Genomic DNA, 23,935 nt, shown 5'->3' with positions numbered 1-23,935 from the left:
TTACCTATGTTTCTTATCTTTTTAAATTGTTTTATAAATATGAGAGAGTCCAATGGTAACGGGTCAACAAATTTAGCTTCTAACTGAAACCACTGTGAGTCCCGTCTTCCCAACGACCATGACAGTACATTTCTTAATTGGGCTGACCAAAAATAATGTTGGAGGTTGGGGAGACCGAGACCTCCCATGGATTCTGGTTTCATAAGTGTCAATAACTTTATCCTAGGCATTTTGTTGCACCAAATAAATTTTGAGATGGGTCTATTCATAGATTTGAAAAATTCTGTAGATAAGTAACATGGTAACATTTGAAAAAGGAAATTTAGTCTTGGAAGGACGTTCATTCTTAGGTGTTTTTTGAGAGTGTTTTTGAAAGTGGGTAGTGATTCACATTCCTTTACAGCTTTGGGTAGGGCGTTCGACATTGATGTGGCATAATTGCGAAACGTGTTTAGTCCCTTGTTTGAGCCGAATCTGGGTTTAACATGATTTGTGGAGCTCCCTCTGGTGTTGTGATCGTGGTATTCACTGACCTTTGGGAAGTATTTTGTCATGTACATGGGTACCTTGGTCGTGTAGTGTATCTTGTAGACCAGGCCCATTGCAAGTTGCTGTACTCTGTCGTCTACTCTAAGCCATCCTAGGTTGTCAAAGTGGGCAGGGGTGAGGTGGGTTCTAGGAGTAAGGTCAAGCAGTAGTCTGACCAGTTTGTTTTGAGATGTTTGTAATTTTGTTTTTAGCGCCTTTGAGGTGCTTTGGTACCATGAGGTGCAAGCATAGTCGTAGTACCCTTGAATGAGTGCTCCTGCTAGAGTCTTCAGGGTATTCTTGTTTACCAGTGAGGAGATCCGGTACAAGAATCGTGTTCGTTGGTTGACTTTTTTTATTACATTGGATGCCATTTTGTCACAGGAAAGATTTGCCTCTAGGATGGAACCCAGGTAGGTAATATCTTCTTTCCTTGTGACAATATTGTCACCCACTGTAACTGAGAAGCCGTCGGTCTTGCTGAGTTTGTTATTTGAACCGAAGAGAATGGACTCTGTTTTGCCCATGTGTAATGATAGTTTGTTATCAGCGAGCCATATGCAGATTTTGCCTAGTTCTGAGCTGAGGGTTTTTTCAACCTGTAACTTGTTCTTGTCAGAGACCAGCAGGGCTGAGTCGTCCGCAAACAGGAACAAGTTGCAGTCACAAGCTGACGACATGTCATTTGCATAAATTAGGAACAGTAGCGGACCTAGTATGCTTCCTTGTGGAACACCACAGTTTACTGTGAGGGGGGGGATAGGGTACCGTTTAACTCCACCATCTGCTCTCTCCCCTCCAGGTAGGATTGCATCCAGCTCACTGATTGACAAGCTAAAAGCAATTGGTTTTAGCTTGTCAATCAGAATGGTGTAATTGACAGTGTCGAAGGCCTTTTGTAGGTCCAGCATGACCATGCCGCAGTATTTGCCCACGTCCACCTCTTGTTTGATGTGGTCGTTTAAATAGAGAAGGCATGTGTCAGTGGAGTGGGATGTTCTGAAGCCAGATTGGAATTCGTAGATTAGATTTTTTTCCGCAAGGGATTTTTCGACCTGTTCGTATACAATTTTTTCCATGACTTTCGAGATGGAGGTAAGGATAGAAACAGGGCGGTAGTTGCCTGGGTCTAATTTACTGCCTTTTTTGTGCAGAGGGGTCGCTCTCGCAATTTTGAAGTCCTTGGGGACGTGTCCCTGTTTTATGGAGAGGTTTATTATGTGTGTGATGACTGGGGTGATGGCGGCTGCTGAGTCTCTGAGGTATTTGGAGGGGATGTTGTCATGGCCAGTGGCCTTGTTGGGTTGGAGGGCGCTCAGTTTTTTGAGTACCTCATCTGTTGTGCTTTTAGAAGTGTCTGTCTTTTAGAATTCACATTTCAAGTGACTACAAACTTTGATTGATTGATTGAACATTTTATTAACAGATTGCAGAATGGGTACAGTACAGTACAGCTCAATACACAATTGTTAAGGGGATGCAGACCAGAGAAAGACTTTCGTCTTGTTTACATCAGGGTCCCCCATTTTCAATTCATCATATTGATTGATTGATTGAAAACTTTATTAACAGATTGCAGAATGGGTACAATACAGTACAGCTCAATACACACAATTGTTAAGGGGATGCAGACCAGAGAAAGACTTTCGTCTTGTTTACATCAGGGTCCCCCATTTTCAATTCATCAGGACATATATGACATACATGACATACAGATAGTCAGTACTGCTACATCTATACATCTATGACATACCAGATTTGCAAATACAGTACTGTTTGTGATACAGAAGGAGTCAAGAAAAGGGAGTATATACATTTGACGTAGAAACTGTACATTGGAGGAGGTTGGGTGGGGGGGGTTGGGTACACTGGGATACTGACAACCACACTGGGCAACCTACATTGGAGGTGGTTGGGGAGGGGGGGGGGCACACTGTATAAACAAGCAAAACTGTACATTGAGGGGGGCGAGACTCTGTACAAACAAACAAAATTGTACATTGGACTATTGACAAAACCATACTAGGTAAATGACTGTACATTGGAGGGGGTTGGGTTAGGATATTTACAGGGGCCAGTGTTGAATTGCAGTCTCCCGTAGGTGTCTCTTGAGAGAGGTTTTGAAAGTGGGTAGTGATCCACATTCCTTTACAGCTTTGGGTAGGGCGTTCCACATTGATGTGGCATAATTGCGAAACGTGTTTAGTCCCTTATTTGAGCCGAATCTGGGTTTAACATGATTTGTGGAGCTCCCTCTGGTGTTGTGATCGTGGTATTCACTGACCTTTGGGAAGTATTTTGCCATGTACATGGGTACCTTGGTCGTGTAGTGTATCTTGTAGACCAGGCCCATTGCAAGTTGCTGTACTCTGTCATCTACTCTAACACACATATATGGCTCAGCTTCTTCCCCCAGGCCATCAGAGCCTTGAACACTGAACTCTCCACACACAAGCACACATGAGCACACACACACTGTACATGCTCACACACTAGCAGCCACTTTAACATGAGCACACACACACTCATGCTGCACACGCTCACACTTATGGTCACTTTACAAAAGGAAAGGTCACTTTAAGAATAGTATAGTATAATTTGAGATTGTATAATATAGCATTGTATAGTGTACATTGGGGGGGTGGGCACTGTACACTGTACAGTGGAATACTGACAAAGCCATACTTGGTCATTTACTGTACAACTGGGTTAGAACATTTGTAGGGGCCAGTTTCGAATTGCAGTCTCCTGTAGGTGTTCTTTGAGTGTTTAGACTGACTGTGTGCGTGTGTGTGTGTGTGTGTGTGTGTGTGTGTGCGTGTGCGTGTGTGTGTGTGTGTGTGTGTGTGTGTGTGTGTGTGTGTGTGTGTGTGTGTGTGTGTGTGTGTGTGTGTGTGTGTGAATAAAAAAAACTTTACAGACAACATTGAGACAAAGCTTCCTGACACATCTCCATCCAAACTCTTGGAAGAACTCATTGAAATCTCATCTGATACCACCTGGAGAGCTAGTTTCAGAGTGTGGTGCTGAGTACCAAGTATCTTATGATGCAGCAGTTAAGGTGTTGATACCATTCAGCACCACATATCTGTGTGAAGCTGGCTTTTCATCCATGACAGCTCTGAAAACAAAATATAGGGCCAAGTTGAGCCTTGAGGATGACATGCGTGTTGCCTTGTCAAAGATCTCCCCACGTAGTGACCGTATTATTAGCCAGCAGCAGCAGACCTCGCATTGAGCTAGAAATGTCCACTGAGTGAACTAGTGCTTATTTTCTGTATTTATTTATATTTTTTGAGAAATGGTAACTTGGTGATCCTTTTCTGTATTTAAAAAAAATACATGATTTTCTGTTTTTGAGAAATGGTCAAACTTATCCAAATATGCTATTTTTATGGAAAAGTGTGCAGCTGCAACAGATAGCACTTTAGTGATAATTTTCATTATCACTTTTCTCTCCAGAAAAGAGAGTATATACATTTGACGTAAAAACTGTACATTGGAGGAGGTTGGGTGGGTGGGTGAGGTTGGGTAGGAGGGGTTGGGGGGGGGGCACTGTACAACTGTACAAGCAAAACTGTACATTGGAATATTGACAACCATACTAGGTAATTTACTGTACATTGGGGGGGGGGGGCAGTGTACAAACAAGCAAAACTGTACATTGGAATATTGACAACCATAATAGGTAATTTACTGTACATTGGAGGGGGTTGGGTTAGGACATTTGTAGGGGCCAGGTTCTTTGAGAGTGTTTTTGAAAGTGGGTAGTGATTCACATTCCTTTACAGCTTTGGGTAGGGCGTTCCACATTGATGTGGCATAATTGCGAAACGTGTTTAATCCCTTGTTTGAGCCGAATCTGGGTTTTACATGATTTGTGGAGCTCCCTCTGGTGTTGTGATCGTGGTATTCACTGACCTTTGGGAAGTATTTTGACATATACAGAGATCTGGACGACGCGAGATGACGCTCGAATGAATGTGGACTGTTCCATCAGAGGGGGGAGCTTCGATGGGCATGTAAGTGGCTACAGACCGCTGCACTTAAATATAAATATTAGTCTACCTGGAGACTCAATGAGGTAATTGTAGATGTCGCCATAAGACGCGTCTGGCCATTTAGTGGGATAATTTTTTCATTATCCTGTTCGGCTGAAAGGACATTGGCCACCGAAGCTCCCCCCTCTGATAGAACAGTCCACATTCATTCGTGCGTCATCTCGCGTCGTCCAGACTCCATGGGCACTCTGCGCATGTCCATGCGGAATAGGTGCTTTAAAATGGGCTTTTTCTCTGCCGATTTATTTCTGATCGATTAGTTATTGGTCACGCCGTGTTCAGGAGAGCGAGGCGCATAAACGTCTATTCGATCATGTCTCTAGCACCCCCACAGCCGTATCGGCAACCACTTACATCACGGCTCTCGTCCACATTCATTCATATGCACCCCCCGCAATCTCCTCCCCGATTTCAATGTAACGCGGAACGTGTAGTGGTCTTACACTAAAACTACGATACCCAGAGCTCATCGCGCAAACCGGAAGCGAATATACGTCATCTTTCCTCGCCACGTCCTTTAACTATTCCTCACCGGCAACTTATCTAATTTAAAAGAAAATTAAAACATATTTTCAAAATCTTCCTTCACATCTAGATTTGTAAATTCCACATAACCTTAGATGTTGTTCTTTAAACATTACGTAGGCCCCTTACCCGCTCGCGAATTGAACGCCACCCCATACGTTAGGCTAAAACCAAAGATTTTCGTCCATCAGCCCGTTTTAAACAGCGTAAATACGACATTTCTCTCCGTTCTTAAAGCAATCAACTTATATACGCCAACTCCCGCACACCTTAGCTAGTATCCCTGCGTTTTTAACAACAATCCGACGGTCGCAACATATTTTAAAACGCATAATATTAGCTAAAACCAAAGATTTTCGTCCATCAGCCCGTTTTAAACAGTGTAAATACGACATTTCTCTCCGTTCTTAAAGCAATCAACTTATATACGCCAACTCCCGCACACCTTAGCTAGTATCCCTGCGTTTTTAACAACAATCCGACAGTCGCAACATATTTTAAAACGCATAATATTAGCTAAAACCAAAGATTTTCGTCCATCAGCCCGTTTTAAACAGCGTAAATACGACATTTCTCTCCGTTTTAAAGCAATCAACTTATATACGCCAACTCCTGCACACCTTAGCTAGTATCCCTGCGTTTTTAACAACAATCCGACAGTCGCAACATATTTTAAAACGCATAATATTAGCTAAAACCAAAGATTTTCGTCCATCAGCCCGTTTTAAACAGCGTAAATACGACATTTCTCTCCGTTTTAAAGCAATCAACTTATATACGCCAACTCCCGCACACCTTAGCTAGTATCCCTGCGTTTTTAACAACAATCCGACAGTCGCAACATATTTTAAAACGCATAATATTAGCTAAAACCAAAGATTTTCGTCCATCAGCCCGTTTTAAACAGCGTAAATACGACATTTCTCTCCGTTTTAAAGCAATCAACTTATATACGCCAACTCCCGCACACCTTAGCTAGTATCCCTCCGTTTTTAACAACAATCCAAGGTTGCAACATATTTTAAAACACATAATTTGTTGAGCTGGGGACTATAAACAGAACCAGGGTGCACGGAAAGGGCTGTAGCGTATTTCTGTATGCCTAGCCCTGCCCCCAGACTTCAGAATGACCCAATCAAATGTGCCCTATCATTGAAATGCAAATACCAGCAGCTACGTCATGTACCACGCCCCTAGACGTCCGCCCCCAGACGTTGCTACTCATCTCAGCTAGTTCATTCGCAGGTTGTGAATGAACTAGCTGGGTACCCAACTAGTTCATTCGCAGGTTGCGAATGAACTAGCTGGGTACCCAACTAGCTCATTCGCAAAGATGACCTACCCAGCTAGCTAATGTGTCTTTGCGAATGAACTAGCTGGGTACCTAGCTAGTTCATTCGCAAGGATCATTTTGCGAATGAACTAGCTGGGTACCCAACTAGTTCATTCGCAAAGATGACCTAGCTAGCTGGGTACCCAGCTAGTTCATTCGCAAGGATCATTTTGCGAATGAGCTAGTTGGGTACCCAACTAGCTCATTCGCAAAGATGACCTAGCTAGCTGGGTACCTAGCTAGCTCATTCGCAAAGACACATTTGCGAATGAGCTAGCTCACTACCTAGGTTGCAAATGTGTCAGCTAGCTGGGTACCCAGCTAGCTAGGTAGCACGTGTCTTAGCTAGTTAACTAGCCGGCTTTGTCCCATAGGCTTTACACCAAATTTTGCTTCAGCTAGTAGCTAGCTCATTCGCAAAATGGTCCTTGTGAATGAGCTAGCTGGGTACCCAGCTAGCATTCGCAAGGACCATTTTGCGAATGAACTAACTGGGTACCCAACTAGTTCATTCGCAAAGATGACCTAGCTAGCTGGGTACCCAGCTAGTTCATTCGCAAGGATCATTTTGCGAATGAACTAGCTGGGTACCCAACTAGTTCATTCGCAAAGATGACCTAGCTAGCTGGGTACCCAGCTAGTTCATTCGCAAGGATCATTTTGCGAATGAACTAGCTGGGTACCCAACTAGTTCATTGGCAAAGATGACCTAGCTAGCTGGGTACCCAGCTAGTTCATTCGCAAGGATCATTTTGCGAATGAACTAGTTGGGTACCCAGCTAGTTCATTCGCAACCTGCGAATGAACTAGCTGGGATGAGTAGCAACGTCTGGGGGCGGACGTCTAGGGGCGTGGTACATGACGCAGATGCTGGTATTTGCATTTCAATGACAGAGCGCATTTTATTGGGTCATTCTGAAGTCTGGGGGCGGGGCGGACAGCAGCCGTGGTTCAAGTTTGCAGTTCCGTTCAAATATAGTTGCGTCTCAAGATTCAACGTTACAGTAGTAGAGTAGAGAAATGGCTGAAGTTATGTTAGAATGTAATAGGACATGTATGGCAATCTGTCTGACAAGGATATGCGAGATTTGTTGATAGAAAACGGAGAATTGAAAATGATTTGAGAGAATATACTTTATTAATCCCCAAATGGGGAAATTGATTGCCACCAGACGTATGTAACATACAACACAAACAAAAAAATATTATAATAGAATACGGCAAAGTGCTTCCAGACAACACATATGGATTAAAGAAATTAAATAACACACTATATATATTCTCAATGGCTTTCTTGCAGGGATGTACAGAAGATTCATTTGAGATGGCAGCGATCTGCCGATACTGTAGAATATTAATACAATAATAATAACTACTACACAATTAGTATGTACGTTTATTATCTTTGTATTGCATGTTCTTTGCATGTTGTGTTCACATCAACCTGCAAAGGGACTAGATTTGTATTACTGTATCTCTATCTCTTTGTATTTAAATTTTCTTATAATTTTTTTATGCTTGCTTATGCCTGTATGTTCTACTGTTGTGAAGCACTTTGAACTGCAACCTCTGTATGAAAAGTGCTATACAAATAAAGTTATTATTATCCCATCACTGTCAATGGATGTCTTATTCTTTGACTTTGATACAATGGATATGATTTCTGCTTCACTGACATTTCCCAAAAACATAGACTGCAGTACTTTACTATCTCCTCTCCATCCTTCCTGTAATGGTTCATCGTGTTTTTGAATGGCATCTGCCAGATTTGGCCCCACATTCACAAAAAAATTGTTGAATTCATTAACCATCTCATTCATGTTTTTTATAGTCTTACTATTACTAATGAAATGGCTAGGCATTTTTATGGACGCTGATTTATTTTCCATTACCTTATTTATTATTTCCGCCTAACAATCTATTGTAATAATCTTTCTTGGCCCATCTCATAATGAATACTAACTTATTCTTATACACTTTGTATTTAGTTTCAGCAGCCTTTTTTCTACATTTGATCAAATCTCTATAGTTTGTTTTTCTTTTTACATGCATTCTCTAACCACTTTGTTATCCATGGTTTTCTATTGTCATTACTTTTTTGTTTATGTTGAACCATTGGGCAGTGCCTATCGTAAAGTGTCTGATAGATATTCAAAAAAGTATTGTAAGCAGCATTGACGTCTTCTACATAGACCCCCCTTGAAATGTATTAACGAAAATGTGTTATCTAATACTATACATTCACTAAATTGTTACTCAGTATAATAATTACAATTGGCTTCAATGGAATTAAACACGTCTTTCTGGGTCGATATCGCATTCAATGTCTTGTATTTTATCGCCACATAAATATTCGTCTGTTGATTCTGTCATATTTCATGGAATATATATATATTCAACTGCTTTGCATTTCAAGTCACCGTCGACAAACACAGCTGCAGGTAGGATTGCATCCAGCTCACTCAATCAGAATGGAGTGATTGACAGTGTCGAAGGCCTTTTGTAGGTCCAGCATGACCATGCCGCAGTATTTGCCCGCGTCCACCTCTTGTTTGATGTGGTCGTTCAAATAGGTGAATTGATGATGAATGAATGAAAATGGGGGACCCTGATGTAAACAAGACGAAAGTCTTTCTCTGGTCTGCATCCCCTTAACAATTGTATGCATTGAGCTGTACTGTACCCATTCTGCAATCTGTTAATAAACTTTTCAATCAATCAATGTGTCAGTGGAGTGGGATGTTCTGAAGCCAGATTGGAATTCGTAGATTAGATTTTTTTCCGCTAGGTACTTTTCGACCTGTTCGTAGACTATTTTTTCCATGACTTTCGAGATGGAGATAAGAATAGAAACAGGGCGGTAGTTGCAATGCAACATGACCGAATGATTGATTGATTGAAAACTGTATTAACATATTGCAGAATGGGTACAGTACAGTACAGCTCAATACACACAATTGTTAAGGGGATGCAGACCAGAGAAAGGCTTTCGTCTTGTTTACATCAGGGTCCCCCATTTTCAATTCATCAGGACATATATGACATACATGACACACAGATAGACAGTACTGCTACATCTATACATTTATGACATACCAGATTTACCAGATTTGCAAATACAGTACTGTTTGTGATACAAAAATAGTCCAGAAAAGAGAGTATATACATTTGACGTAGAAACTGTACATTGGAGGAGGTTGGGTAGGTGGGGTGGGGGGGACTGTACATTGGAGGTGGTTGGGGGGGGGGGGTCACCCCTACATACGATAAAGACTTTTCCGGTCCTGTCTTTTTTGCTACAATGATGACAAAAGTGCTTGCTTTCAAAATAATGTTTATTTAAGAAACCGGGAAACACATTTGTGTGTATATGCAGGCTATATAATGCATTATTAACAGGTGTTTCAGGTCTAAATGGCTTAGTACTGTTGACATTACACTGCTTGTAGTTATTAGTAAATCAAATAGCATTAATAATTACAGAAAATTATCACTAAAGTGCTATCTGTTGCAGCTGCACATGCAGCTGCACACTTTTCCATAAAAATAGCATATTTGGATAAGTGTGACCATTTCTCAAAAACAGAAAATCATGTATTTTTTTTAAATACAGAAAAGGATCACTAAAGTGCTATCTGTTGCAGCTGCACTGTTCTCCATAAAAATAGCATATTTGGATAAGTTTGACCATTTCTCAAAAACAGAAAATCATGTATTCTTTTTAAATACAGAAAAGGATCACCAAGTTACCATTTCTCAAAAAATATAAATAAATACAGAAAATAAGCACTAGTTCACTCAGTGGAAATTTCTAGCTCAATGCGAGGTCTGCTGCTGCTGGCTAATAATACGGTCAATACGTGGGGAGATCTTTGACAAGGCAACACGCATGTCATCCTCAAGGCTCAACTTGGCCCTATATTTTGTTTTCAGAGCCGTCATGGATGAAAAGCCAGCTTCACACAGATATGTGGTGCTGAATGGTATCAACACCTTAACTGCTGCATCATGAGATACCCGACTTTCCAGTTGGTGTAGTCCACGACGCTGTTGTCGATCCAGTGCCACTCACCTGAAATAAGGAGAATCGGGATGAGATAATACTAATGCATGAAAAAACAGGTTTCAAGAGACTAAATTAAGGTTTGCATAGCGAAAGCTGGTAAGTAGCCACACACTATACCGAGCGACTGAACACTCGTTTCTCAAAGCCTTCCGTCACTTCTAGAATGGACTACAAGTGTTTTGTTGATTTACATCCACATCACTATTCATTCATCCTTATGCTGTTACTGCCATCGGATTAGACTTTATTTGATTGGAAGAAGATCCCTCTGGAAAGAGTCGGGATTTGATGCAGGATATCGGCGGTATTATGCTAATTATATTTGTATTTTAACTAACCAGGTCGCAAATTAACCGCAAACAATAAAAATATTTTAGTTTGATCGCCACCGCGGTTGACCGCAGGCACTCGCCCACTATGGATCAGCCCACGCAAAATTTGTGTGTGTGTGTGAGAGACAGAATGAGGGGGAGAGAGAGGGGGAAGAGAGAGAGGGAGAGAGAAAGGGAAGGAGAGAGAGGGAGAGAGAAGGAGAGAGAAAGGGAAGGAGATAGAGGGAGAGAGAAAGAGAGAAGGAGAGAGAGGGGGGAGAGAGATGGAGAGGGAGAGACACAGTGGGGGAGAGATAGAATCTGACAGACAGAGAAATACACTTATTTGTTTGAACTGTATTATCCCTCGCCTGTTACACTTTGTGCATGTGTGAGAGAGAGAGAGAGAGAGAGAGAGAGTGTGTGAGATGGAGAGTGTGAGAGAGAGATGGAGAGTGTTCATTCAGAGAGTGTTTGAATGAAGTACATTTGCTGAAATACAGTTGTTCTTAATTTTCACAGTTGTTCTTCATTTTCTCACTTGCTATGTGAGAATGTTAGTTATTATGTTCTCAATTCCCCTTGCATTGTTTGAGAATTGTGTGGAAGAGTTTGCTAGTTCTAGTACCCCTTTCGTACAAGTTAACAATAAATAATGGTATTAGGAATAAATTTGCCTCCTGTGTGAACTGTGCATAGCTGAATAGAGTTAATTACTGTATTTTAACGTCGGTCATATGGTGGTACTTGGAGAGCCATCTACGCTCTCAAGTGGTACTTGGTGTAAAAAAGTTGAGAACCACTGGGTTAGTATATTAGGACAAGTGCATGACAGTAAGGTTAGTTAGGGTTAGATATATTTATTAATTGTATTTCAGATATTGGTTGAAGAAGTGTGTCTTTAGTCGACAGCAAAAGATTGGATGGGTTTCGGCTGTCCTAACTGTGGTGGGAAGTTCGTTCTACCATTATGGGGCAAGGACTGAGAATAGGCGGCTTCTCTTTGATGACCCTCCCGGAGCTTGGATAGGAGTAGGTCTGAGGCAGCTGGAAGATGCAGAGCGTATAGGGGTCTTGAGGGTGTGTAGTTAGAGACCATTGACCGGAGGTAGGCGGGAGCCGTTCCCTTTGCCACACGATATGCCTGGTCGAGGGCCTTGAAGCGGATTTGTGCGGCAATGGGGAGCCAGTGCAGGTCCCTAAGAAGTGGGGTGACATGGGCTGACTTCGGTAGGTTTGAGATCAGGCGGGAAACTGCGTTCTGAATGAGCATGTAACCAACAAGCATCTGTACGGGGGACTACCAAGGCTGAGCGACAAGGTGGCATCCAGGAGGATGAAACTTGCAGGTCACTGCCACCGACACCAGGTACTTCCGACTAGCAAGCTAGTGCTCTGGGAGCCAACACACGGGCGACGACCAAGAGGATGTCCCACGCCGACATATGTAGACATACTGAGGAAGGACGCAGGTGTGGAGAGCCCTACGCAACTGGTCGGATGTATGGAGGATCGGGATGATTGGAATCTCCACTGGCGAACCCGTCTGAGGACGGCCAAATTAATGAATGACTACTGGTTTATTGAAGGTTCCCAACCACAGCCAAAAGAAAATCAAGGAGGCAGCCTTTGCGAATGATGCACCAAAGCCATGGAACACCCTATGGACATTAGGCTAGATCAGTGGTTCTCAAACTTTTTACACCAAGTACCACCTGAGAACGTAGCTGGCTCTCCAAGTACCACCATATGACCGGCGTTAAAATACAGTCTATTCAGCTATGCACAGTTCATGCAGGAGGCAAATGTATTCCTGATACCATTATTTATTGTTAACTTTTGTCAGACACAGCCACAATGTACAAAGAGATAGCACTAGAACTACGCTTCCACACAACTCATCCAATGCAAGGGGCATTGAGAACATAATAACTAACATTCTCACATAGCAAGTGAGAAAATTAAGAACAACTGTATTTCAGCAAATGTACTTAATTCTCTCTATCTCTCTCTCTCACTCTCTCTCTCTCTCTCACACAGCAAGCAATTGTCCGTCATTCTCTCTCTCACACACACACACACACATACACACACACACACACACACACACACACACACACACACACACACACACACACACACACACACACACACGCACTTATTTTGTTACAAAAACTTAATTTCCTGCATTCTGGTGCAGGCATTGCTACCCTTTAAATGCCAGTGTTTGTGATGGGCATCACAAATTATTGTAAAAAAGAAGAAAACACATATTCAATACATTTTTGAATGTTTACCCTTTAAATGCCAGTTTGTGTGATGGCATCACAAATTATTGTTAAAAAAACACAAAAAGTAAAATATTTTCAATATATCAAATGCAAAGTACATTTTTCTGGGGGAGATTATTACAGGCTAGGCATGTGTCAATGATTAGCAGCAACACATATTTTGATGGATTTTTTGTAATGTCAGATTTAACACCAACTCTTTTCAGAAAAGTGGGAGTATTTCATTTTTTATCTGACATTACAAGAAATCTAAAAATAAATGGTTATGATCAGGGCTGAAGTTTAATTAAAGATTTATAGTTTAATTAAAGATTTATGACTGTTTAGACTGCATTACTCTCTGTCACAGTGATCTCCTGGTTGTTCCCCACTTAGATTATCTAACTATCGCGCCGCCGCAACCAGAAACACTGGCCTGGCCTGGCCTGCTTCTAAATTCAGTGGCCTGACTGCACAAAAACATTTTTTTTTTTTTTTTTTAGCTTTTTTGGAAATGTTTTCAAGTACCACCAGCAGTACCACCAAGTACCACTAGTGGTACGCGTACCACAGTTTGAGAACCACTGGGCTAGATCACTAAATATTTTCAAAAGTAAGCTAAATACGTACCTCGTTCACCTTAGCCTTTTAAAGGGGTTATGCACTGCTATTCCTAGCACTATTTGGGCAACTTTACACACTTCCTGTGAGTCTATGTAACACATCTGTAATTTTTATTCCAAAAATAATCATTGTTTTATATTTCTAATCTTGTACTCAAAACCAGCATTTTTCAGCCTCATGAAAGCAGGCTATTATTGGCTTGGCTCCACCCATTCTGGCAGAATGCTTTGAGTGACAGCCACCCACCAAATAGCTCCGCCCATCTCCCCGTCAGAGATTAGGTTTCAGGTTACATACAAATATGGTATGTCATAAATATAGAGATGTAGCAGTACTGTCTATCTATATATATATAATATGTTACCATGAATTGAAATTGGGGGACCCTGATGTAAACAAGACGAAAGTCTTTCTCTGGTCTCCATCATAGCAGTACTGAGCAGTACTGTAGCAATACAAATATGGTATGTCATAAATATAGAGATGTAGCAGTACTGTCTATCTATATATATGTTACCACTATTTGTAAAAGCCACAACCACGTTACCATATTTGTAATAATGTAAATCATTGTGTCGTTGTACATATTGTGTATACACCGTTAGAAGCTAACATAGCTTAGCTTGGTAGCTATTGTGCTAACAACATATCCCGACGTCCGGCTCGCTGGCCGGCATGCACGCCCGACACAAAATGGTTCTCTCCTCTCTGTACACCCCCGTCCCCACGGGTACCCTGCCGGGGAGCCCATGGACGCGACAACGGCGGCAGCCGTAGGGTGCTCGAGCCCGCCGTAACGCTAGTGGTACACAATAGCTATGAGCTAACTAACGCTACGGCCACCGCTGTTGTCGCGTCCACAAGCTCCCCGGCAGGACACCCGCGAGAACGGGCCACACAAGGAGGAGAGAACCACCCCAAATCGAGCACTCATGCCGGCCGACAAGCCGGACACCGCGGTTGTTGTTAGCACAATAGTAGCCCACTGTGATGCACCGAGTGGGCCACCATTGATCAACATGCAGCGATGTGTAGCTTGCATGATGCGTGTGCAGTGCTTTGCCACACAGGTCTGAGAAGAGGACCTGCACATGATAGCAACCGGGAGCGTCGCGGAGCATTCAGCCTGCTGGCTACCTAGATCCACTTCAACCAGCCGAGCGTCGGGAGCTCCAGCAGCTTGTCGATGTGCTAATAGCCTGGAGCCAGCTACCGTTAGCTTGCAGAGGCTATTAGCACACCGACAAGCTGTGTAGCCAGCAGGCTGAATGCTCTGCGACGCTGGTTGAAGTGGATATAGGTAGCCAGCAGGCTGAATGCTCAACGACGCTCCCGGTTGCTAACGCTGGCCCCGGCTGGTGCTAAGTAGCTAGCGATCGCTCCCGAGTCCCGAGAGCTAACGCCGGTCTGTCTGTCGAAGACCGAGGGAACCGCATCAGGCTTCAGCTGATTAGTGATCTTCTGGACAAACCTTCCACCCTGCAGGTAGCAAGAATGGAGGCGGGCATTACTAAAACCACAGAGCCAATCACATCACCGTGCGCTATAAACAGCGCCCTGTGACGTGCACCAGGTCGTCAAATCAACATGACCTGATTTACTAGAGGCAAAGAGGGGATGGGCTGTAGCTGAGGAATTCGCCAATATAGTATTTAGGCCCAAAAACACATTGATACGAACTCCTATTACTCTAATACAATGCTAGAGACTGAAAAATGACATTTATAATGCATAGCACCTTTAATACACTCTGCTACTTATACTCATTACATGCACAGTGATTATTGTACTGTAAATTAGAGCGATTTTATTGCACTGCACTATTTTATGCTAATTGCATGCTAATATTATGCCTATGTCTATTTTATGTCCATTATGTCTACATTACTGCTGTGAAGGTGCTATGCAAATTAAGTTATTATTACCATTATTATTATTATTATTATTATTATTATTATTATTATTATTATTATTATTATTATTATTATTATTATTATTATTATTATTATTATTATTATTATTATTATTATTATTATTATTATTATTATTATTATTATTATTATTATCATCATATAGAGATATTCAGACCTGGTGACCTCTTGCAGAGAGAGTAGTGGCTGTTGCTGCATGCTGCCGTCTTCCACGTTCGGTCCACGTCCATGTAGACAGGGCTCTACGCTAACCTTTTTCATTAGGGGCACAGGTGCTCCTAAATGAAAAAATTTAGGAGCACACAAAGAAATTTAGGAGCACAGTGATTTTTTTTCTAGTAACTGAGTTTATTAACAAACTCACATTTTTTAAACAAAAATAAATGTACATGTATAGTAGTACTCTGTATGTGCATGTTCAAATGGGAACGGAACTGTGCAATAGCACCAAAGTCACTGGCCCACACTGTGTGTGTGTGTGCTAAACAAACTCACATTTTTTAAACAAAAATAAATGTACATGTATAGTAGTACTCTGTATGTGCATGTTCAAATGGGAACGGAACTGTGCAATAGCACCAAAGTCACTGGCCCACACTGTGTGTGTGTGCTAAACAAACTCACAAGGATGGTCTCTCCTTTCTCAATATGTACAAATCTCTACACTGGATGACTGGATGTGCCGCCGCGAGACGTTGTGTTTTACTACCGAATCTCTTCAGGTGCGGGTTTCCCGACACAAAGGGCGTATTGCCTGCCTGTTTCTGCCCTCTGCAATATTTACAAAACATGACATTGTTTTCCAACTCTAGCCATGGGAAAATGTTTAGCCAATTCACGTTAAATTTGTATGTCTTCCCTCCGGCTCCAGTGGGTGTAGCATCGTTAGCTACAGTGGGTACATTGGGTGTAGCTTCGTTAGCTACAGTGGGTACATTGGGTGTAGCTTCGTTAGCTAGTTAGCTACAGTGGGTACATTGGGTGCTACAGTGGGGGTAGTAGTGGGTGTAGCCTCGCTAGCATGCTGGCTAGCGTCAGTATCTTGGTTAACTATCACCTCTGTAACATGAGCTGCCTCGCCTGACTTCTCATTCTCCGGTATCTTTCGCGCAAAATAAAAATGAATGGGCTTCGACATGGCTGTATTGTCTGACTCAGACACTGACGCTCATAGATATATCTATGCTGACGCTAAACATTACTTTCAGTTTCCAGTCGCGTGACCACAGGAAACTCTACTGTGATTGGAACGTTTATGCGGCTGTGAACTGTGGGACTTGTAGTTTTTTAACGATTCTCGCAGCGGAGAAAAAAAAGGACGAATGAGGCTGTACTCTGCACTCGCCGGCCCCACTTCGCACGCCGTGCGAGTACTTGATTTTGCAGGTTTGCACACACATATTTTTAGGGGCATATGCGAGCAATTTGCTCGCACTGTAGAGCCCTGACACAGGCGTCGTTCATTGTAGGCTCGTTTCTCCCCCATTTGGTGTAGCATGTCCTTCATGCTCTGTAAATAACTATGTACAGATACCGAGATGTCACACCATGTTACCTGTACCTGTTTATTGCACTATGTTTTTTTTTTTTATTGGATTCTATTATATGTTGTACCACTGTATTGCATATCGTTGCGGGCAAGACCACCCGCATTTCATTGTATACCTGTATGCCGTGATAATTAAAACTCTTGACTTGACTTGACTAGGAAAGAGGCCAGTTGTCCACCCACTTGAACCGGCCGCCAGTCTGAGAAAAGAGAAGTCACAAGAGAGAACAAGATCCTCTGTGAACAAACAACTGTCTGACCCAGTGTCCTTGACCCTTTCACTGTGACAATACAGAAGGTTAGCCCTTTACTATCACACAACCGACGGCGATGCTCCATCATTAGCTCCACGGATGCAGAGCTAATGATGCTAATGATGAAGCATCGCCGTCGGTTGCGTGATAGTAAAGGGTTAACCTTCTGTCGTGTGGCAGTGAAAGGGTTAACACATTGGTTGCCAGCCGGATATGACAATTTATCGCTTGGATGCCACCACGTTAATCAATGGGAGGACGAGCACATTTGCGAATGCATAAACTATATCTTAAATTATGGCTATGTGTCTAATACACCCGTCGCTTATCAATGACTTGCTTGCAGTCAAAGATGTACAAAACGGATTGTTTTTTCATCAGTACATTTCCGTTTTATACCGTTTTGAATACGAGTATAGTTTCGGAGAGTTCTACATTAGTAATTTCAGAGAAATTCCACGAAAATAGCCATTTACTGGAATACACAAAACACATTGTCATTTTCCGGCTGATTTATGAATAGTTTTCAAATAAACTATAGATTATCGAGAGTATTTGTGTTCTTATGCACGATACAAAAGCGGGCTGAAAAATAATTTATTCGTGCCACGCTCAGCGCCTAACGCCACACACAGAGATAATAATAATAATTTATGGATAATAACTTATGGATCTGCAGGGTAATGAAGGCTTGTATTATCGGGTTCAGGATATTGGCCAGATATGCGTCGTCTGCTTGGCACTGCCTCCTGGCCTCGTCCCACTTCATCTTCTGGGCCACCAGTTTGAAGGAGTCATTGCCCAGCTTGTAGAAAGTACTAGGTGACACGGTTGTGGCGGGGACCACTATCTGAGAATCTGACACAATATGAAACAGTAGTTGTCTTTCAGAAACAAAAGTATGACAGTGTGTGAATGTACCTTGAAATGGATTTAAAAAGCTAGATACATACACCCTTTCACTACCACACTACCAATGGGTTAACCCTTTCACTGCGACAATACAGAAAAATATCACAACTTCATTGTACATGAGAATAATATAGTCTCTTTCGGATGTATATATCTTTTATTATCTCGTTTTCTTACAAAGTACTGTATATCTTTATGTCATAAACTGCATCCTTAGTACTTGTGTGAATTTAGCCGTACTGTATTGTACCCATTCTGCAATCTGTTAATAACGTTTTCAATCAATCACATCATGGGGGGAAATTAGCTAAGGTTTGATTTGTTTATTTAAGATTGCAGAATAAATACAGTAAAAACAACTGCTAATTGGGGTTGCATAACAGAGAGATAGAAAGTCTTGTTTACATCAGGTCCCCATTTTCAATTCATCATGACATACACGACATACAGATATACAGTACTGTTACATCCAGACATTTACTGTAGTTAGAGTATGGATAAATAGCTAACGTTAAATTAGGATATCGATATACTAACGTTAGGTAATGTTAGCTAGCTAGCAAGCTATGAACAACCAGTACAGCTAACATGAAACCTACTCTACTTTCGTTAACGTTAGCTGACGTTATGAAAGCTATGATCTGTAATGTCAACTGGATAACGTTAGCTATTTATTCATCTATGCTAATATTGTCAGCTTATTTACTCACCCATTTTGATGTGTGTTTCTCCCGATCATTCAATACATTGTTGACGGTAGAACAATGTAGTTTGAGAAGCCGTGAGTCCGTGACCACTTCCGGTAAAACGATCGCAATTTATCCGGCAACTTATCTAATTTAACAGAAAATTAAAACATCTTTTCAAAATCTTTCTTCACATCTAGATTTGTAAATTCCACATAACCTTAGATGTTGTTCTTTAATGTGTCACAGCAGCACAAACATTCCCCACATTTAACATTCACAAACACTGCTTAACGTTAAACACTAAAACTACGATACCCAGAGCTCATCGCGCAAACCCGAAGCGAACATACGTCATCTCTCCTCGCCACGTCCTTTAACGATTCCTCATCGGCAACTTATCTAATTTAAAAGAAAATTAAAACATCTTTTCAAAATCTTTCTTCACATCTAGATTTGTAAATTCCACATAACCTTAGATGTTGTTCTTTAAACATTACGTAGGCCCCTTACCCGCTCGCGAATTGAACACCACCCCATACGTTAGGCTAAAACCAAAGATTTTCGTCCATCAGCCCGTACAACAGCGTAAATACGACATTTCTCTCCGTTTTAAAGCAATCAACTTATATACGCCAACTCCCGCACACCTTAGCTAGTATCCCTCCGTTTTTAACAACAATCCGACGGTCGCAACATATTTTAAAACACATAATTTGTTGAGCTGGGGACTATAAACAGAACCGGGGTGCACGGAAAGGGCTGTAGCGTATTTCTGTATGCCTAGCCCTGCCCCCAGACTTCAGAATGACCCAATCAAATTTGCCCTATCATTGAAATGCAAATACCAGCAGCTACGTCATGTACCACGCCCCTAGACGTCCGCCCCCAGACGTTGCTACTCATCCCAGCTAGTTCATTCGCAGGTTGCGAATGAACTAGCTGGGTACCCAACTAGCTCATTCGCAAAATCGCAGGTTGCGAATGAACTAGCTGGGTACCCAACTAGCTCATTCGCAAAATGATCCTTGCGAATGAACTAGCTGGGTACCCAGCTAGCTAGGTCATCTTTGCGAATGAACTAGTTGGGTACCCAGCTAGCTAGGTCATCTTTGCGAATGAACTAGTTGGGTACCCAGCTAGTTCATTCGCAAAATGGTCCTTGCGAATGAACTAGCTGGGTACCCAGCTAGCTAGATCATCTTTGCGAATGAACTAGTTGGGTACCCAGCTAGTTCATTCGCAAAATGGTCCTTGCGAATGAGCTAGCTACTAGCTGAGGCAAAATTTGGTGTAAAGCCTATGGGACAAAGCCGGCTAGTTAACTAGCTAAGACACATTTGCAACCTAGGTAGTGAGCTAGCTCATTCGCAAATGTGTCTTTGCGAATGAACTAGCTGGGTACCCAGCTAGCTAGGTCATCTTTGCGAATGAGCTAGTTGGGTACCTAGCTAGTTCATTCGCAAAATTGTTCCTGTGAATGAGCTAGCTAGGTACCCAGCTAGTTCATTCGCAAAGACACATTAGCTAGCTGGGTACCCAGCTAGCTAGGTCATCTTTGCGAATGAGCTAGTTGGGTACCCAGCTAGCTCATTCACAAAATGGTCTTTGCGAATGAGCTAGCTGGTTAACGAACTAGCTCATTCACAAATGTGTCCTTGCGAATGAGCTAGCTGGTTAACGAACTAGCTCATTCACAAATGTGTCCTTGCAAATGAGCTAGCTAGCTACCCAGCTAGCTGATTCGCAAAGACAAGCTAGTTGGGTACCCAGCTAGCTAATGTGTCTTTGCGAATGAACTAGCTGGGTACCTAGCTAGCTCATTCACAAGGAGTATTTTGTGAATGAGCTAGCTAGGTACCCAGCTAGCTAATGTGTCTTTGCGAATGAACTAGCTGGGTACCTAGCTAGCTCATTCACAAGGACTATTTTGTGAATGAGCTAGCTGGGTACCCAGCTAGTTCATTTGCAAAAACACATTAGCTAGCTGGGTACACAACTAGCTCATTCGCAAAATGGTCCTTGCGAATGAGCTAGCTAGGTACCCAGCTAGTTCATTTGCAAAAACACATTAGCTAGCTGGGTACCCAACTAGCTCATTCGCAAAATGGTCCTTGCGAATGAGCTAGCTGGGTACCCAGCTAGCTGACACATTAGCTAGCTGGGTACCCAGCTAGCTCATTCGCAAGGACCATTTTGCGAATGAGCTAGCTACTAGCTGAGGCAAAATTTGGTGTAAAGCCTATGGGACAAAGCCGGCTAGTTAACTAGCTAAGACACGTGCTACCTAGCTAGCTGGGTACCCAGCTAGCTGACACATTTGCAACCTAGGTAGTGAGCTAGCTCATTCGCAAATGTGTCTTTGTGAATGAACTAGCTGGGTACCCAGCTAGCTAGGTCATCTTTGCGAATGAGCTAGTTGGGTACCCAGCTAGTTCATTCGCAAAATTGTTCCTGTGAATGAGCTAGCTAGGTACCCAGCTAGTTCATTCGCAAAGACACATTAGCTAGCTGGGTACCCAGCTAGCTAGGTCATCTTTGCGAATGAGCTAGTTGGGTACCCAGCTAGCTCATTCACAAAATGGTCTTTGCGAATGAGCTAGCTGGTTAACGAACTAGCTCATTCACAAATGTGTCCTTGCGAATGAGCTAGCTGGGTACCCAGCTAGCTAGGTCATCTTTGCGAATGAGCTAGTTGGGTACCCAGCTAGTTCATTCGCAAAATTGTCATTGTGAATGAGCTAGCTAGGTACCCAGCTAGCTAGAAAATGGGAATAAATGTTAAAACGGCTTGCCATAGCTAGCTAGGTCATCTTTGCAAATGAGCTAGTTGGGTACCCAGCTAGTTCATTCGCAAAATTGTCCTTGTGAATGAGCTAGCTAGGTCCCCAGCTAGCTAGAAAATGGGAATAAATGTTAAAGCGGCTTGCCATACTACTACTACTATAACTACTACTACTACTACTACCACCACCACCACTACTATTACTACTACTACTACTACTACTACTACTACTACTACTACTACTACTACTACTACTACTACTACTACTACTACTACTATTACTACTACTACTACTACCACTACTATTACTACTACTACTACTACTACAACTACTACTACTACTACCACCACCACCACTACTATTACTACTACTACTACTACTACTACTACTACTACTACTACTACTACTACTACTACTACTACTACTACTACTACCACCACTATTACCACCAGGGGTAGATTCTGGGCCCCATGAAAGAATGTATTTGTAGGCCCCCAGTGAATGCAAGCGTGCGTAAGCGTGCAAGAGAACATTTTTTTTGCCATTTATTTATTGATGAAAACGCATAATATGGTTTTTACCTATACATTCGGCTCAGCAGTTCAGACCAATGCAATAGTCTACCAAAGCCCCCCCCTCTCTCTATATATCTCACACACACACACACACACACACACACACACACACACACACACACACACACACACACACACACACACACACACACACACACACACACACACACACACACTTCAGAAACAAACATAGTATCAATGAGAGCATCAATAATACACCTGAGTGATGTCTAGTAAAAAAATCTTTTTTATTTATTATAATAACCTTTTCTTTTTTCTGTCTTTGAACTCAGGTGTCTGTGTGGAGAATGTCAACCTATGACCACTGGTATAGAGAGCATGTGTTGCAGAGAGATACAGCCCTATTGGAAGCTAGTAGAGGATTTAGCACCCAGACCTGAGAACATCCGTTGTCTAACACAACATCCAGGATTTGAAGGTTCCTGTCTGAATCCTTTTGTGCTGCAGATAGCATATCTTGCCTTCCGCCAGGAGCATGGAGCACTCACCCTCAGGAATTTTGAGTAAGTTGTACAATATTTTATGAAAAGTATGACTCACACACCTGAAATGAACATGACCTGTATTTTCATGCCTACTGCAGTGCTATGACACAAGAATGTCCCTTGCAGGATTAATAAAGCAGGGTGTGTGTTGTCTCTCTCTCTTCCAGCCAATACCGCTACACAGCGTACAGACAGATTGTTCGCTGGGTTTATGATAAACTTGGTCGTCACAATAGGAAGGTCATACCTGCCTGTGTAGTCCACGCCATCAGACGGACGTTTCCAGAGGAAGGTGGAAACTACAGAGGCTTCTTATGGCCAGACTTGAGCCAATAAAGTTATTTAACTGAATTGACAGTATTCATGTTTGTCTTCTTTAGATGCCAAAAACATTTGGTCACTATTGTCAAAGATATGATATACTATATGCCACCTGTGTTATCATTTATCAGATTGACCATATGGATTAAGGCAATACAATTGGACTTGCAAGTCATAAATAACCATGCAGGGTTTTGATTAAAAACAATGATTCTCATCATTTGCTTCTTACACGGTCATGTATAGTATAGTCAACATTGAATCTATTTTCGAATCTATATCATTGAATTCTAGGTTCGAATGAGGAGAGGAGTAATATATATACTTTTATTGACCTTGAAAGATGAGGAGAGGGTGTTAGCAATCAAATATTTATTACAGAGTGAATATTCAATATTACAGAGTATTTACACAAACAGCTGAGAGTGGACAGTTCTACTTAGCTTGGTGAGGGCAGAGCAGAAGTCTGTCCCCGGTCCCCATCACATTATAATTTTTATAGTCAGCTGGTTGGTGTTCTGAGCGAATGATATTCAAACAGATAATTTTCAAACAGATCATAATGAATAAATCAACATTTTGTGTCAGTTTGAACCCAGTAAAATGGACTTGGTTCATTTATTGAAACCAAGCAAGTACTGTATGAAATACGGTAGTAAACAGTGCAATTACAGGTGGTCAAAAAAAGTTAAATAAA

General features: G+C 42.0%; 1 long non-coding RNA gene across 1 annotated transcript; it reads right to left on the bottom strand.

Annotated features, from left to right (window-relative positions):
- Nucleotides 1-17,330: 17,330 nt before the first annotated feature.
- Nucleotides 17,331-19,188, bottom strand: LOC311227882. Its single transcript, XR_014619647.1, has 3 exons — nucleotides 19,075-19,188; nucleotides 18,118-18,310; nucleotides 17,331-17,398 (listed from the first exon to the last, which is right to left on the bottom strand). It is a non-coding gene; the product is annotated as an uncharacterized lncRNA (long non-coding RNA).
- Between the last annotated feature and the right edge of the window lie 4,747 nt (nucleotides 19,189-23,935).

Source organism: Notolepis coatsorum (genome assembly GCF_963971535.1).
Source record: "Notolepis coatsorum genome assembly, chromosome: 5".
In the NCBI taxonomy this organism is placed as follows: domain Eukaryota; kingdom Metazoa; phylum Chordata; class Actinopteri; order Aulopiformes; family Paralepididae; genus Notolepis; species Notolepis coatsorum.
The sequence above is the reverse complement of the archived record's forward strand: the minus strand, read 5'-3'. Positions and strand labels throughout refer to the sequence as shown.